The 14134-nt window shown below is 48.3% G+C and overlaps 2 long non-coding RNA genes across 2 annotated transcripts; both read left to right on the forward strand.

Annotated features, from left to right (window-relative positions):
- The first annotated feature begins 7526 nt into the window (after nt 1-7526).
- On the forward strand, nt 7527-9084 carry LOC134929342 (uncharacterized). Its single transcript, XR_010178492.1, has 2 exons — nt 7527-7637; nt 8883-9084. It is a non-coding gene; the product is annotated as an uncharacterized LOC134929342 (long non-coding RNA).
- Nucleotides 9085-9785: 701 nt separating this feature from the next.
- LOC134929343 (uncharacterized) lies at nt 9786-11000 on the forward strand. Its single transcript, XR_010178493.1, has 2 exons — nt 9786-9977; nt 10848-11000. It is a non-coding gene; the product is annotated as an uncharacterized LOC134929343 (long non-coding RNA).
- The last annotated feature ends 3134 nt before the right edge of the window (nt 11001-14134 follow it).

The raw sequence follows: 14134 nt of genomic DNA on the forward strand, positions 1-14134 counted from the left end.
GTCCTGGTTCCAAAAATACGGGGGACAAAAAGAGTAGGGGTCCCCCGTATTTTTAAAACCAGCACCGGGCTCCACTAGCTGGACAGATAATGCCACAGCCGGGGGTCACTTTTATATAGTGCCCTGCGGCCGTGGCATCAAAAATCCAACTAGTCACCCCTGGCCGGGGTACCCTGGGGGAGTGGGGACCCCTTCAATCAAGGGGTCCCCCCCCCAGCCACCCAAGGGCCAGGGGTGAAGCCCGAGGCTGTCCCCCCCATCCAATTGGCTGCGGATGGGGGGCTGATAGCCTTTTGTGAAAATGACAAGATATTGTTTTTAGTAGCAGTACTACAAGGCCCAGCAAGCCTCCCCCGCATGCTGGTACTTGGAGAACCACAAGTACCAGCATGCGGCGGAAAAACGGGCCCGCTGGTACCTGTAGTACTACTACTAAAAAAATACCCAAAAAAAGACAAGACACACACACCTTGAAAGTAAAGTTTTATTACATACATCCACACAAACATACATACATACTTACCTTATGTTCACACGAGGGTCGGTCCTCTTCTCCAGTAGAATCCATGGGGTACATGTTGAATAAATTCTACTCACCAGATCCAGGGTCCCAGGCTCCTCGGAGAATCCTTTTGTAATCCACGTACTTGATTAAAAAAAAAAACGGACACCCGAGCCACGCACTGAAAGGGGACCCATGTTTGCACATGGGCCCCCTTTCCCCGAATGCCAGAAACCCACTCTGACTGATGTCTAAGTGGGTTTCTTCAGCCAATCAGGGAGCGCCACGTTGTAGCACCCTCCTGATCGGCTGTGTGCTCCTGTACTGACTGACAGGCAGCACGCGGCAGTGTTACAATGTAGCGCCTATGCGCTCCATTGTAACCAATGGTGGGAACTTTCTGCCCTGCGGTTGACCGAAAGTGACCTCACCGCTGAGCAGAAAGTTCCCACCATTGGTTACAATGGAGCGCATAGGCGCTACATTGTAACACTGCCGCGTGCTGCCTGTCAGTCAGTACAGGAGCACACAGCCGATCAGGAGGGTGCTACAACGTGGCGCTCCCTGATTGGCTGAAGAAACCCACTTAGACATCAGTCAGAGTGGGTTTCTGGCATTCGGGGAAAGGGGGCCCATGTGCAAACATGGGTCCCCTTTCAGTGCGTGGCTCGGGTGTCCGTTTTTTTTTTTTTAATCAAGTACGTGGATTACAAAAGGATTCTCCGAGGAGCCTGGGACCCTGGATCTGGTGAGTAGAATTTATTCAACAGGTACCCCATGGATTCTACTGGAGAAGAGGACCGACCCTCGTGTGAACATAAGGTAAGTATGTATGTATGTTTGTGTGGATGTATGTAATAAAACTTTACTTTCAAGGTGTGTGTGTCTTGTCTTTTTTTGGGTATTTTTAAAGTAGTAGTACTACAGGTACCAGTGGGCCCGTTTTTCCGCCGCATGCTGGTACTTGTGGTTCTCCAAGTACCAGCATGCGGGGGAGGCTTGCTGGGCCTTGTAGTACTGCTACTAAAAACAATATCTTGTCATTTTCACAAAAGGCTATCAGCCCCCCATCCGCAGCCAATTGGATGGGGGGGGGACAGCCTCGGGCTTCACCCCTGGCCCTTGGGTGGCTGGGGGGGGGGGGGACCCCTTGATTGAAGGGGTCCCCACTCCCCCAGGGTACCCCGGCCAGGGGTGACTAGTTGGATTTTTGATGCCACGGCCGCAGGGCACTATATAAAAGTGACCCCCGGCTGTGGCATTATCTGTCCAGCTAGTGGAGCCCGGTGCTGGTTTTAAAAATACGGGGGACCCCTACTCTTTTTGTCCCCCGTATTTTTGGAACCAGGACCAGGCGCAGAGCCCGATGCTGGTTGCTTAAATATGGGGGAACCCCTGTCAATTTTTTACCCATATTTCTGCAACCAGGATCGGCTCAAAGAGCCCGAGGCTGGTTATGCTTAGGAGGGGGGACCCCACGCAATTTTTTTAAAGAAAATAACCACTTTCCCACCCCTTCCCACTGATATACATGCACGGATCTCATGGATCCCTGCATGCCTATACAATCACGGATTAAAAAAGCAGGTCTGTTTTTTTTTAGCACTTTTTTACGAGTTGTAATTTTTCACGGCAGTGTTTGTTTGTTTTTTGCTTTGCACTTCTTAGTAAATTACCGAGATTCATAGTTAAACAGCCGCGTTTTGACCGATGGTGTATTCATTCGTAATTTTTTTGTTGGACTTCCAAAAAATTACGAATGCCCTCATCACTGCCGTGATTATTGCTTAGTAAATTACCGAGATGACACTTTGATGAAAAAACGGCATCTCGGTCAAAATCGGGACCTTAGTAAATATACCCCTATGTCTAATACCCAAGGATCTAGGCCGAGTGACACCAGACCTGACTGAAGAGTCTGAGACGCACCCCCACCGGCACGGACTCCCGTAGGGGAGCCCCAGCGTCATGCGGTGGACTTGGCAGAGGTCGGGGAGGACTTTTGGTCCTGGGAGCCTGACACAGCAGGCGACCTTTTTCCCCGTCCTCTACCTTTTGAGGCAAGGAAGGACGAGCCTCTTCCTTTTTTGTATTTATTAGGCCAAAAGGACTGCATCTGATAATGGGGTGCCTTTTTCTGTTGCGCTGGAACATAAGGAAGAAAAGATGATTTACCCACCGTAGCGGTAGACACCAGGTCAGCGAGGCCGTCACCAAACAAGACACTACCTTTATATGGGAGAGCTTCCATAGCTTTCTTGGATTCGGCATCAGCATTCCATTGATGAATCCACAGCGCTCTCCTGGCCGAGACTGCCATGGCATTGGCCCGTGAGACCAAGAGACCAATATCCCTCTCAGCATCCTTTAGGTAAGCTGCAGCGTCCCTGATATAACCGAGAGTCAACAGAATGTTATTCCTATCCATGGTATCCATGTCAGATGCCAAATTATCAGCCCACTTAGTAATAGCACTACTCACCCATGCCGACGCCACGGCAGGTCTGAGGAGTGCACCCGTAGTGACATAAGTGGATTTTAATGTCGTTTCCTGCTTACGATCCGCAGGATCCTTGAGGGCAGCTGTGTCGGGAGACGGAAGCGCCACCTTCTTGGACAGCCGTGACAGAGCTTTCTCCACATTGGGAGATGACTCCCACTTTTCCCTGTCGTCAGAGGGGAAAGGATATGCCATAAAAATTCTCTTGGGAATCTGCCACCTTTTATCAGGAGATTCCCAAGCTTTTTTACAAAGAGCGTTCAGTTCATGAGAGGGGGGAAATGTCACCCCAGGCTTCTTTCCCTTAAACAAACAAACCCTTATATCAGGAATAGGAGGCACTTCAGAAATATGTAAAACATCTTTAATAGCCACAATCATGTACTGAATACTCTTAACCAATTTCGGATGTAAACTGTCCTCATTATGGTCGACACTGGAGTCATAGTCTGTGTCGGTATCCGTATCAGCTATTTGGGTAAATGAACGCTTTTGTGACCCTGAGGGGACCTGTACCTGGGACAAGGCATCCTCCAAGGATTTTTTCCACGTTTGTGTCTGAGAATCAGATTTATCCAGTCTTTTAGACAATAACGCCACATTAGCATTCAATGTACTCAACATATTCACCCAGTCAGCAGTCGGCGGTGCCGACAGAGTCACTCCCAAATCCTTCTCTGCGCCTCCAGTAACTTCCTCCAGGGAGGAGCACCCAGCCTCAGACATGTCGACACACCGTACCGACACCCCCCCCCACTCACACTGGCTATAGGGGACAGATCCACAGGGAAGCCTGATAGAGAAACACAGAGGGAGTATGCCAGCTCACACCCCAGCGCCCATATAATACTTAAAAATAATATATGATGTGTGCGCTGTTATGATAGCACCAAATTACTGTGCCTGCCTCCGTTTTGCTCCCTGTACTTGATCAGGAGAGTGGAGGTCTGGGCCAGCGTCTCTGCAAGTCTGTGAAGAGATAAATGGCGCTGGTAAGCTGTGAGGGCTAAGCCACGCCCCCACCTCGGTGCGCTGTAGTCCCGCTCAATTTTTTAATATTTATACTGGCGGGGGCTTATATATAGTGCCTGGGCACTTACAATATGTCTCTTTTGCCAGTTTTTTGCCTCAGTAACATGCTGCCCAGGGCGCCCCCCTGCGCCCTGCACCCTGTAAGTGCCGTTGGAAGTATGTGTGGGAGCATGGGGCGCTGCGCTGTACCTCGTTACTGAAGTTTTCTGCCGTCACTGAAGTCTCCTTGCTTCTATATACTCACCCGGCTTCTTTCTTCTGGCTTCTGTGAGGGGGTTGACGGCGCGGCTCCGGGAACAAGCAGCTAGGCGCACCAAGTGATCGAACCCTCTGGAGCTAATGGTGTCCAGTAGCCTAAGAAGCAGAGCCCTTGAACTAAGAAGAAGTAGGTCTGACTTCTCTCCCCTCACTCCCACGAAGCAGGGAGCCTGTAGCCAGCAGGTCTCCCTGAAAATAAAAAACCTAACAAAGTCTTTTCAGAGAAACTCAGGAGAGCTCCCCTAGTGTGTGTCCAGTCTCTCTGGGCACAGAATCTAACTGAGGTCTGGAGGAGGGGCATAGAGGGAGATTAGAGATGTGCACCGGAAATTTTTCGGGTTTTGTGTTTTGGTTTTGGACTCGGTTCCACGGCCATGTTTTGGATTCGGAGGCGTTTTGGCAAAACCTCCCTTAAATTTTTTTGGCAGATTCGGGTGTGTTTTGGATTCGGGTGTTTTTTTTCAAAACCCCCTTAAAAACAGCTTAAATCATAGAATTTGGGGCTACTTTTGATCCTATAGTATTATTAACCTCAATAACCATAATTTCCACTCATTTCCAGTCTATTTTGAACACCTCACAATATTATTTTTAGTCCTAAAATTTGCACCGAGGTCGCTGGATGACTAAGCTAAGCGACCCAAGTGGCCGGCACAAACACCTGGCCCATCTAGGAGTGGCACTGCAGTGTCAGGATGGCACTTAAAAAAATTGGCCCCAAACAGCACATGATGCAAAGAAAAGAGAAAAAGAGGTGCACTGTGGTCGCTGGATGGCTAAGCTAAGTGACACAAACACCTCAATATCACAGGAATTATTCGTTCTAATCAATGGTATTATTGGTCCAAATCACTGGAAGAAAATTACAAAATCACTGGAATTAAATGGCAGTAATGTCGGGAAGTATATCAAATGGCAGTACCACTGGACATATACAGAAGTGTCAGACAGGATGGCACTTAAAAATATAGTCCCCAAACAGCACATGATGCAAAGAAAAGAGAAAAAGAGGTGCACTGTGGTCGCTGGATGGCGAAACAAACACCTCAATATCACAGGAATTATTTGTTCTAATCAATGGTATTATTGGTCCAAATCACTGGAAGAAAATGACAAAATCACAGGAATTATTCGTTCTAATCAATGGTATTATTGGTCCAAATCATTGGAAGAAAATGACAAAATCACTGGAATTATTTGGCAAGATCACTGTAATTAATAATTATAAATCACTGATATTAATTGGTAAAATCTCATTATCACCTGCCTAGTGAAGTGGAATATAGATAGGATTTTGTACTGGAGACACAATAACTTCATCAATTGTCTAAATCCCAAAGCACTAATGGCGGAAAACGGGCACACGTCTAACAGCGCATTGATTATACTGAGAACTGATTATACTGATCACTGATGATACTACGGAGAACTGACACTGAGCAGCGAGAACAGCACTGGACTATAGTACTGTAGTATACCACAATGCAGCACTGTACTACTATATACTGGTCCCCACAATGCAGCAAAGATATTGAGCACTGATCCGGAGAATAGAACTGAGTCTGACACGGAGCTGCAAGATACAGCAATGGCTTACTGTACTGTACTACTATATAGTTATACTGGTGGTCACCAAAATGCTGCACTGTACTACTATATACTGCTCACAACAATGCAGCACAGATATGGATACTTGAAGTGACACGGAGCAGCAAGATACAGCAATGGCCTACTGTACTGTACTACTATATATACTGGTGGTCACCAAAATGCTGCACTGTACTACTATATACTGCTCACAACAATGCAGCACAGATATGGATACTTGAAGTGACATGGAGCTGCAAGATACAGCAATGTCCTACTGTACTGTACTACTATATAAACTGGTCGTCACCAAAATGCTGCACTGTACTACTATATACTGCTCACAACAATGCAGCACAGATATGGATACTTGAAGTGACACGGAGCTGCAAGATACAGCAATGGCCTACTTTACTGTACTAATATATATACTGGTGGTCGCCAAAATGCTGCACTGTACTACTATATACTGCTCACAATAAATGCAGCACAGATACGGATACTTGAAGTGACACAGAGCTGCAAGATACAGCAATGGCCTACTGTACTGAACTACTATTTACTGGTGGTCACCAAAATGCTGCACTGTACCACTATATACTGCTCACAACAATGCAGCACAGATATGGATACTTGAAGTGACACGGAGCTGCAAGATACAGCAATGGCCTACTGTACTGTACTACTATACTGGTGGTCACCAAAATGCTGCACTGTACTACTATATAGTATATACTGGTCACACAACAATGCAGCAGATATTGAGCACTGATCAGGATACTAGAACGGATTCTGAAAATGGAGCTGCAAGATACAGCAATGGCCTACTGTACTATACTACTGTATAATATATTGGTGGTCACAATGCAGCACACTGAGCACAGATGTTGAGCTTTTCAGGCAGAGAACGTAGCCACGTCCTCTCCTCTCAATCTACAATGCACAAGTGAAAATGGCGGCGACGCGCGGTTCTTTATATGGAATACGAATTTCGCGAGAATCCAACAGCGAGATGATGACGTTCAGCCTCGTTTGGGTTAACCGAGCAAGGCGGGAAGATCCGAGGCTGCCTCGGACCAGTGTAAAACACGTGAAGTTCGGGGGGGGGGGGGGGGGTTCGGATCTCGACGAACCAAACCCGCTCATCTCTAATGTATATTCATTCTTAAATACAGCAAAATGTCAATTTAAGATTCTCCAATTTTACACTGTCTTGAAATCTGTTTTTATGGCCCCTCATTTATATAAATCTGTGATCCCCGGGTAGCTGATTTGTCTGTGTCCTTACAGCGAACGAAGGCTCCGCCCACTGCGCGCTCTCCCATACAGATAAATAGATGCTACATGCAGAGCAGTTGAAATAGAGGGGGGTCCAAAATTGGACTTTACCTGAAACCCTAGCACCAGAACGGAGTTATATGAGGTCTTTATTTCAGCCATGTGATACATCAGAATATAGTCACTGACATGAATGCTGCCACATATTTATATGATAATGGGGCAGATGTGATACTGGCGGGGATTCAAGTGAAAAAATCCAGGGCTCCAACCACAAAATTGCATATAGAAAATGCATTGGTCTGTTTGTGTGTCTGTTGGTCTGCTCTGTCTGTGAGGTCATGCTGTGATGTCATAATGGTAACAACTGCCTATACAAGGACTTTGCTGTTGCTATCCTGTCTCATAGTCATGCAGATCCCTGGCAACACACAGCTCACCAGCAGTAGGCGATATCACCGGAAAAGCTATTCATATAAGGTTAGTGACTGGACAAATATAAGGCTGCTCACTTGGCAGGTCATCCTAGGTGCATTAACCTCATAATTTTTTCAATTGACTTTGCCTGAGGCCGAGTAACTGTGGGCTAATAGAAAGTGGAAGGGAAGGACAATGTTTTCTTCATTATTTCAATTCAGAGAGGAAGAAAACAATGGTCAGCGCTTGTCCTTACCCCTGCAGGTCAGCGAAACTATAGCAAGGTAATACTTTATATTTTGGTCAAAATATTTAAGGTTGCACCCTGATGTCCAGGCTCCACAATTCATGTAGTGTGAACTATTTGGCCTGTTAGCGGCAGATCGTTCTTAACACTACTTCGTGACTGGTTGCCATGTAGGTTAGCAAATCACTGCTCAATACAGGGAACGGTTTCTATACCTCCCATGTATGCAAATTGGGATGGAGAGTTAACCCTAGTGGTTTAAATTCACAGATTTTCTTTGAAGTTTGTCCTTTAGGAAACCGCTCACTTTATACACCACACATTGCGCTTAATTCAGATGCACTCGCAAAATCCTATTGGGCCTTATTTAGAGGTGGGGGCTAGGCCGTCGGCGCATACCAGGAAGGCTGCAAATGCAATTTGATTGACAGGCGACGGGCGTTCGGGAGCGGCGATGCGGCATTGGGAGGAGTGGAGTAGGAAACACAGGCGTGACATGGCCATTTTTTCGGAGTAGACTGAATACGTAGCTGGCATTTCCTGGCATTATTCTGCTGCGTATGCAGAGGGACGTCCCCTATTTGAGCTCCTGTGATGCGATTGCAATCTAAATGCGATCATAATGCTGGGCAGCGCCATACATGCTGGGTGGCCCTGTGTACAACTCTGAATCAGACCCATAGACAGCGATTAACTTACCAGCTGTCGAGATTCCAGTGGTCAGGATTACTAATGCCGGAATCCCGACAGCCGGGGAATGCCTGTAAATGGAATCCCGACACAAGCCCGGTATTCGCACTTGGGTGGTTGTCCATACCACCACCCAAATGGGAATAAAATCGGTCTCGAAGCACGGCGAGCGTAGAGACATCTAAACGTTTTAATCTATGGTGGTGTGAAACATGATCTTTCGGGTTTGTGAGAGACCCCTTTCGTGGTGTCACATATAAATACATTTAATACAGTTTATTAACAAATATTACTATGACTTATAATGCTTATTGTGTTATGTACTGTAAATACATAAGTAAAAGCAGCCACCTATATTTATTTTGCATTAGTGGCAGTGGACCCTGAAGGAGGCTTTAGCAGGCAGCGCGTGGGTAATACAGATAGACAGGATCTCGTGTTGCGGACAGAAGACATCTGGCCACCGGAAGACAAGGGATACACTGACCGTTGGAAAGAAGTCACCAGAGAGAGAGCCGAAGACAGAATGACATCCACTGCACACACAGTGCTTCTCTAGGAATGGATTTTGTGGAGCCCGGGTGGTAGCCTAGGTGACCTTGCTATAAATCTGGGTGAGAGGCGGCGGGGACAGGTGGGGTGGCTGGGCAGGGTAAGAATGGGTGGGGACAAGTAGGGTGGCTGGGCAGGGTTTGAGGCGGCGAGGCCAGGTAGGGTGGCTGGGCAGGGTGAGAGGCGACGGGGACAGGTGGGGTGGCAGGACAGGGTTTAAGGCGGCGGGGACAGGTGGGGTGGCAGGGCAGGGTTTAAGGCGGCGGGGACAGGTGGGGTGGCTGGGCAGGGTTTGAGGTGGCGAGGTTGCTGTGCATGGTAAGAGGCGGCGAGGCCAGGTGGGGTGGCTGGGCAGGGTCTGAGGCGTCGGGGACAAGTGGGGTGGCTGGGCAAGGTTTGAGGCATCAGGAACAGGGGTGGCTGGGCAGGGTTTGAGGCGGCGAGGCCAGGTGGGGTTGCTGGGCAGGGTGAGAGACGGCGGGGCCAGGTGGGGTGGCTGGGCAAGGTTTGTGGTGTTGGGGAGAGGGGTGGCTGGGCAGGGTTTGAGGCGTCGAGGCCAGGTGGGGGTTGCTGGGCAGAGTGAGGCGGCGGGGCCAGGTGTGGTGGCTGGACAAGGTTTGAGGCATCGGGGACAGGGGTGGCTGGGCAGGGTTTGAGGCCAGGTGGGGTTGCTGGGCAGGGTGAGAGGAGGCGGGGCCAGGTGGGGTGGCTGGGCAGGGTGAGAGGCGGCAGAGACATGGGTTGCTGGGCAGGGTAAGAGGCGGCGGCGGGGCCAGGTGGGGTGGCTGGGCAGGGTTTGAGGCAACAGAGACAGGTGAATCACGTCATATTGGCATAATGATGAAAAGTGCCAATACCTACCGCCCATCAATGACATCCTGCAGTAACTTCATTCACCAAGCCAGGCTTTAAAAGTAAGTGTTTATGTGTATTTGACCTGTGTGTGTTTGCCTGTTTATGTATGTATCTATGGTATGTGTTCTTTGTGTGAGTGTGTATATGTATGATTATGTGTTCTATGTGTGTGTATACAGTATCTTTGTATTCTATGGGGGGTGATTCAGATCTGATCGCTAGGCTGCTAAAATTGCAGCCTAGCAATCAGTCAATCGCCGCCCAAGGGGAGTTTATATTCGCAGCGCAAGTGTGTGATCGCATGTGTACGCCGAGCTGCAAAACCCCCCTCAGTCAGCGGACAGCTGCAAATCCATTCACACCTCACTCACCAGTGTCTGGTTTTTACATGTGTGTACAGTCCCTGCGCAGCCCAGGACTTACTCCTACAGGGCGATCAGAACGAGCTGATCGGGGCCGGAGCGGACGTCAGACACCCTCCCTGAAAACGCTCGGGCATGCCTGCATTTTCCCTGACACTCAGTGAAAACGGTCAGTTACCACCCACAAACGGCTTCCTCCTGTCAATCAGCATGTGAATGGCTGTGCGATTAGAATTTTCACACCAGCCTGACGCTGAACGGCGATGCCTGTTTGCCGATGCACATGTTCATTGCGGTGCATACGCAGTTAATGCCTGATCGCCCACTGTGCGAAAACGCACAGCAGCAATCAGGTCTGAATCAGGCCCAATATGTGTGTTTATGTATGTATATGTTCTGTGTGTGTGTGTATATGTATGTATGTATGTGTTCTATTTATGTGTTAACATGTGTTTGTGTATGTGTTCTGTGTGCTTTTGTGTGTACGAGTTGTATGTAACATGTATGTGTGTATGTTTTATATATTATTTTAATATAATGAATAATAATAATTGTATTTATCCTTAGACTCCGCGCCATGACACTGCCAGAGACAACACTGTCTGCACTGATGGACGGAATCCTTCCTGCCTCTCACCCACGTGACACATCCATGGGAAATGCTCTTCTATCTTTATTTATATTCTTTTCTCTTATATAATAAAGTCTTACAGTACAGAACATCATTGTGGGAACTGTCATGTTCTGCTGCCTTACATGAAACACAATTTACACTGTTATAATCTAGCGGGATGCAACTGAAATCTCGGCGGTCAGGAGACCGACTCCCGAATTCCGACTGCCCGTGAAATGCCGACCGCCGGCCCATATTTCCACGCCATCATTCGAGGGGGAATAAAATAGTGTGGCGAGTGAATACCACCGCAGGCATCTGGACCCCCACTCCACTAACCCCACAGATGTAGGGGTACATTATATTGTATTAGACTATGAGGTTACAAAGGAGTACATTATACTGTGTTAGACTATGAGATTACAGAGGGGTACATTATACTGTGTTAGAATGTAAGTATACACTCTCCGCCACTGACTGTCACCCCCCACATGCAGCCATCACAAATACACTCACCACCCACTACTTGCGCCACTGTCACCCCCCCACATGCCGCCGCCCATTGACTGTCACCACCACATGCCCCCCCTTACACACACCTGATATGTTGCATGCCGGGTCGCCTCAGGCTCCCTGCAGCAGCTGCGGGCACATTGTCCAGGAAGCGGTGACCGGCTGTGCTGTGGACGCCGATGAGAGGTGAGCTTAGAGGCACAATGGGTAGGCTGGGACACAGGAGCTGCGGTGCTCTGGAGGGGAGTGCGGTAGTTGAGAGACCCACAGGAGGTATCTGAAAAGATCTCTTTCTTGCACAAGCTGCCATGTAAAAGGCCACTTGTGCAGAGATTTGGGGGGTCTGTTCGCCATCTCAGGATGGCTAACAGTTTCATGTTCAAACTCCGCAAAAATAAGAATTTACTTACCGATAATTCTATTTCTCATAGTCCGTAGTGGATGCTGGGGACTCCGTCAGGACCATGGGGAATAGCGGCTCCACAGGAGACAGGGCACAAAAGCAAGCTTTTAGGATCACATGGTGTGTACTGGCTCCTCCCCCTATGACCCTCCTCCAAGCCTCAGTTAGGTACTGTGCCCGGACGAGCGTACACAATAAGGAAGGATCTTGAATCCCGGGTAAGACTCATACCAGCCACACCAATCACACCGTACAACTTGTGATCTGAACCCAGTTAACAGTATGATAACACAGAAGTAGCCTCTAAAAAAAGATGGCTCACAACAATAATAACCCGATTTTTGTAACAATAACTATGTACAAGTATTGCAGACAATCCGCACTTGGGATGGGCGCCCAGCATCCACTACGGACTATGAGAAATAGAATTATCGGTAAGTAAATTCTTATTTTCTCTAACGTCCTAGTGGATGCTGGGGACTCCGTCAGGACCATGGGGATTATACCAAAGCTCCCAAACGGGCGGGAGAGTGCGGATGACTCTGCAGCACCGAATGAGAGAACTCCAAGTCCTCTTTAGCCAGAGTATCAAATTTGTAAAATTTTACAAACGTGTTCTCCCCTGACCACGTAGCTGCTCGGCAAAGTTGTAAAGCCGAGACCCCTCGGGCAGCCGCCCAAGATGAGCCCACCTTCCTTGTGGAGTGGGCTTTAACAGTTTTAGGCTGTGACAGGCCTGCCACAGAATGTGCAAGTTGGATTGTGCTACAGATCCAACGAGCAATCGTCTGCTTAGACGCAGGAGCACCCATCTTGTTGGGTGCATACAAGATAAACAACGAGTCAGATTTTCTGACTCCAGCTGTCCTTGAAATATATATTTTCAATGCTCTGACAACGTCCAGTAACTTGGAGTCCTCCAAGTCGCTAGTAGCCGCAGGCACCACAATAGGCTGGTTCAAGTGAAAAGCCGAAACCACCTTAGGGAGAAAATGAGGACGTGTCCGCAGTTCTGCCCTGTCCGAATGGAAAATCAGATATGGGCTTTTGTACGATAAAGCCGCCAACTCTGAAACTCTCCTGGCTGAAGCCAGGGCCAGTAGCATGGTTACTTTCCATGTAAGATACTTCAAATCTACCGATTTGAGAGGCTCAAACCAATGAGATTTGAGAAAATCCAAAACTACGTTTAGATCCCACGGTGCCACTGGAGGCACAATTGGGGGCTGTATATGTAGTACACCCTTGACAAAAGTTTGTACTTCAGGCACTGAAGCCAATTCTTTCTGGAAGAAAATTGATAAGGCCGAAATTTGAACTTTAATAGACCCCAATTTTAGGCCCATAGACAATCCTGCCTGCAGGAAATGTAGGAATCGACCCAATTGAAATTCTTCCGTTGGGGCCTTCTTGGCTTCACACCACGCAACATATTTTCTCCAAATGCGGTGATAATGTTGTGCGGTCACTTCCTTCCTAGCTTTAATCAAGGTAGGAATAACTTCCTCTGGAATGCCCTTTTCTTTTAGAATCCGGCGTTCAACCGCCATGCCGTCAAACGCAGTCGCGGTAAGTCTTGGAACATACAAGGTCCCTGCTGAAGCAGATCCCTTCTTAGAGGTAGAGGCCACGGATCTTCCGTGAGCATCTCTTGAAGTTCCGGGTACCAAGTTCTTCTTGGCCAATCCGGAGCCACTAGTATTGTTCTTACTCCCCTTTTCCGTATAATTCTCAGTACCTTTGGTATGAGAGGCAGAGGAGGGAACACATACACTGACTGGTACACCCACGGTGTTACCAGAGCGTCCACAGCTATTGCCTGAGGGTCTCTTGACCTGGCGCAATATCTGTCCAGTTTTTTGTTGAGGCGAGACGCCATCATGTCCACCTTTGGTTTTTCCCAATGGTTCACAATCATGTGGAAAACTTCCGGATGAAGTCCCCACTCTCCCGGGTGAAGGTCGTGTCTGCTGAGGAAGTCTGCTTCCCAGTTGTCCACTCCCGGGATGAACACTGCTGACAGTGCTATGACATGATTTTCCGCCCAGCGAAGAATCCTTGCAGCTTCTGTCATTGCTCTTCTGCTTCTCGTGCCGCCTTGTCTGTTTACGTGGGCGACTGCCGTGATGTTGTCTGACTGGATCAACACCGGCTGACCCTGAAGCAGCGGTTTCGCCATGTTTAGAGCATTGTAGATCGCTCTTAGCTCCAGTATATTTATGTGAAGAGACTTCTCCAGGTTTGACCATACACCCTGGAAGTTTCTTCCCTGTGTGACTGCTCCCCAGCCTCGTAGGCTGGCATCCGTAGTCACCAGGACCCAGT

The sequence above is a fragment of the Pseudophryne corroboree genome, chromosome 5 (genome assembly GCF_028390025.1).
Source record: "Pseudophryne corroboree isolate aPseCor3 chromosome 5, aPseCor3.hap2, whole genome shotgun sequence".
In the NCBI taxonomy this organism is placed as follows: Eukaryota; Metazoa; Chordata; class Amphibia; order Anura; family Myobatrachidae; genus Pseudophryne; species Pseudophryne corroboree.